We start from the raw sequence: 4,407 nt of genomic DNA on the forward strand, positions 1-4,407 counted from the left end.
ATATATATATATATATGTATGTATACACTCATGGACAAAAAAATTAGCGAACTAAAAAAATAAATGTGGGATCGTAACGAAACTTGCAATGAATGTACATGTCGGGGAGATATGCAAATGATTAGAAAAGCAGTGTGATTGCGCAATACGTATAGCCGGTAGAGGGCATTGAACATCGTACTCTGTGGAGTATAAAACAGGTAACCAAAGCTTGCTCGAGTGTGCTGAATCATTAACAGAGGAAGAGCTGAGGTAGACATGCTATTATGCCGTGTTCAAAGGCAATATGAGCAGCTGTCGCAGTTTAAGAGGGAGAGAATCCTCGGATGATGGAAGCTGGGTGGTCAGCTAGGCGAGTAGCTCGTCAATTAGGCCGCTCTGGTTGCGTTGTGAAGAGGTGTTGGGACCAATGGACCCGAGAGATGTCATGTACACGAAGACCAGGCTCAGGACGCCCTCAACAGACCAGTCGTCGAGAAGACTGCCACATCGTGAGAAATGCACACATACAGCCAAGTGCTTCATTGGCCGTCATCCAGGCACAGGTAGCACCCTCACTAGGATCCCCTGTGTCTTCTCGAACCATACGAAGGGAACTGGCTGAAGGACAGTTGGTATCGCTGCACCCATTACGCGTGCTGCCCATGACACCCACCCATCAATGCCTCGGTTTGGAGTTTTGCTGCGCAAGAGGAAACTGGACTGTAGCGGAATGGAACCAGGTTGTCTTTAGCGACGAATCTAGATTCAATCTCAGTCGTGATGACAATCGTGTTTGTGTGGAGACCCCGTGGTGAACCCCTCAATCATGCCTTTGCTGTACGGTAACACACCGCTCCCACAGCTGGTGTGATGGTATGGGGTGCCATTGCCTACAATACATGGTCACCCCAAGTATTGATCCGTGGCACCATGACAGCCCAACAGTATGTCCATGAAATCCTGTAACCACATGTGTTATCACACATGCAATGGCTCCCAGGAGCCATTTTTCAACAAGACAATGCTCGCCCTCATACGGCAAGGGTGTCACAAAACTGTCTCCATACTGTTACTACTCTTCCTTAGCCTGTCCCCTTGCCAATCCCCAGATTTGTCTGCAATCGAGCATATCTGGGATCATTTGGGACAGCGAGTTGGGCATCCCACAAGTTTGAACGAACTAGAGGCAAGGTTATAGCAAATATGGAACGAAATGTCTCAAGACATCATACAGAACTTGTATGCCTCAATGCCCAATCTTATCGCATCGTGCTAGAGGGTGTCCAACGGGGTATAAACTCCTCCGATCTTTTGCCTTTTTCTCTGAAATAAATTATCCTTTTTCTTTGATTTTCTAATAATTTACTTATAAAGCAGTCATTACGTGTGTAAAATTTCATTTTATTTTGACGACTCCTTCTTGATGCCATAGCCTTGAAGTCATAGAGCTCTTTATTCAAATAGAATTGTTTAAATGCAGCTAAAACAAGAAACAAAAAGTGTTAAGTAAAGCACTCTAAAACTTATTTTTAGTATAGGTATGTGAATGTTTTTTTTTAATGTGCGTAACCTTGAGTGACATGAAGGGTATCTATAAGCTCTCATTGTTTTAAATAAAACATCACAAGGAGTGAGCAAATAAACTTCCTCTAAAATTAAATACAAGTTTTGGTACAAATTTTAACTCTCTTATAAAAAAGAAAAGAAATTATTACTTTTTGAAAAAGCTCCCCAAAACATCATTGCAGACAAATAAATCTGCAGCTTGAAAAAATTTTGCCACTTTTTTCCACTCTCTTCATTTTAAAATCAAGGGATATTATTTGAATTTTTATCATTTAAAAGCTTTGCGATTGAAAATTTGTATTTCGTAGCATTTAATGAAATAAATTATTGAATACAATAATTTATTTTTCACCCATTAAGATATGAATACAGTATAAAAACTTATTGTACACCCTGTTTGTTTAAATAAGTTCTCCAGCTAAACTTTTATTTCTTCTACTGTAGTTTACAAATTAACATGTCAAGAAGCTGACATCAGATTTCCTTGTGGCTCAGAGCTATGAAATTAAGTAAAACAACTGTTCTAGTTGGTTTTGCAAATATCTTGCATAGCAAGAAGGAATAAGGATTTTTACCATTTAAGTCCACTTAATATAACTACTTAAGTTGTCCATTGATTATATTTGATTAAAGATGAAAATTTACCCCATAAATATTGAAAATTACATAATAATAATAAATATAGAAGCAAAATTAAAGTATACATCTAACATGTTTCAACTTTAAAGTAAACCCCTATAGGTGGCAAATTTTCCACAACTGGTGAAAAAAAACTTTTAAACAAGAAAAATAACACTGATAAAATATTTCACTCTTTGGAACAAAATGACAAAGATTGGTAGATTATTATTCAAATTAAACTTGGCAATAAGCAATAACATTAATACTGAAGTACAAGTAATATTTCTTTTTAAGCTTTCACATAATTTACATAATGTCAATGCCAACAGAGTTTAATAAAACGAAAACTGTTATGATTATCTGATTTTAAAATGTATGCTTATCCTAAACTGTAATGTATTAATTTTGTTTCTTTATGAAGGGGATTATCAGATGCTTAAGGTAGGGTAACATTTGAAGAATTCGTGGTTTCAATTATTTCCTTAAAGGTTTTGTTATCAAAAGTGATTGATTGGCAATGGGGGTGACATTTTTCTTTGAAACACAAAAATGCGTATAAAATATGTTTTTAAAGCGATTTTATTTTGGTTTTGGAATGAAAAATAATAACGATAAATGAAAATATATTATTTTTCCTGAAGTAAAACTTGCCAGTTGCTCTTGACTTCTCTAATATCATGACACTGATTTGAGGAAGTCGCTGCTTAACTAACAAAGCTGTTATTACTCCTGTTAATCCACATCCTACGATTCCAAGACGGATGTTAGTCATCGCGAATTCTTAGTTGTTTTTCACTTCATCGATAATCTACTGCAAATTATTTTCGTATGAAATAGTATTATATGAATAATTTATTTATGCTTTAGGTTGGGAACTCTTCTATTTAGAAACAGACAATTGATAGTTAAATTGATGGCGAACTCATATCAAACAATTATAAGTGTGCCATACTTTCTGCTTATAGCTTTCATATTGTTAATTTATACAGTCACTCGAAAAAATAGATAAGCGCCGTGACCCTTGCAAAATAAAATTGAAAACGCAAAACGACACAATAAATAGTCTCAAGCCTCGGTTCTCACAGCTCTTTTGTCGTGACACCATGATTGGAAACGTTCTCACTGCCCTCTCGTGAAGCAGTCCATTGTGTATGTGAAATGGGTGACCACTCCAGAGAGAAAAGCCATGTCCAATGCATTTTCAAGGTGTCCAAGGGGTCTGCACCCAAACGCCCAATGTTGGCTTTGTGTGTATTTTAAAAAAAATGGGACGAGTCCCCAATAAGGGGGACTCGTCCCATTTTTTTTAAATAAATGGCTTTTGACATAGAGTTAGATTTCGTGTCGGCAAAGGGGACACGTCCTGCGTCGACGCGTGCGCAACCAATCGTCCAGACACTGTGTGTGAAACACGTGCTGGCAACGAGTTTGATGAGGCATGTCCAACATATCCTCCAAGCAAATCGGGCAAGACTCGGGTGGGGTGTAGTACCACTTATCAAAAGGCAAGGAAAACAGACAATTTCGAATTTCGCTGGCTAGGCGAATCCGCAAATCGTCTGTTATGAGATAACCTTTACTAAACCAATCAAACACAATGTTTATCAACCATCTCATTCCGAAGCGATTAAAGCATCGGAAGGCTGGGCTTGAGGTACTCAAATCATTGTGAAGATCCTGCAACTCTTGATCCATGAATAACTTGAAATCACCCCTCACCCGCCTCACATCGGAATAGCCTTCCGGGTCGAGGAATAGAAGCACTGGATGCGCCTCGTCCCCCAATTCCACGACCTCCGGCTCTCCCATCTCCAACACCTCCCGAGGAACGCTACCGGATGGAAGCGCCCGACCCGCTGGAACGAGATTTCTCACAATAAAAAGATTTGCCATCTGAAATCGACTCTATGTCAAAAAATATAACTGCTCCTCGGCGTGCAAGCCCTTTTTATAGACACACAGAGGGCGCTCCAGTCGTCCTGAAATGTTTTAGAAAATGCCACGTGACCTGAAAAAAATCACACGATGCATTTCCAGAAAGTCACGTGACAGGACATTCGATCCACCTCACCGGATGCACTTTCAAGAAATCGAGCGACACATTACATCCGCCAGATGCACTTTTAGAATATCACCGGATGTATTTCCAGGAAGTCGAGCGACAAAACACTTTCGCCAGATGCACTTTTAGAATATCACCGGATGTAATTCCAAGAAGTCGAGCGACAAAACACTTTC

At 39.0% G+C, this 4,407-nt stretch overlaps 1 protein-coding gene across 1 annotated transcript in view; it reads right to left on the reverse strand.

Moving 5' to 3' along the window:
• LOC107444555 (renalase) overlaps nt 1–4,407 on the reverse strand; it is a 21,944-nt gene that overhangs the window by 11,108 nt on the left and 6,429 nt on the right. The gene's annotated exons all lie outside the window — the stretch shown is intronic.

This window comes from Parasteatoda tepidariorum, chromosome 4 (genome assembly GCF_043381705.1).
Source record: "Parasteatoda tepidariorum isolate YZ-2023 chromosome 4, CAS_Ptep_4.0, whole genome shotgun sequence".
NCBI classification, from domain to species: Eukaryota; Metazoa; Arthropoda; class Arachnida; order Araneae; family Theridiidae; genus Parasteatoda; species Parasteatoda tepidariorum.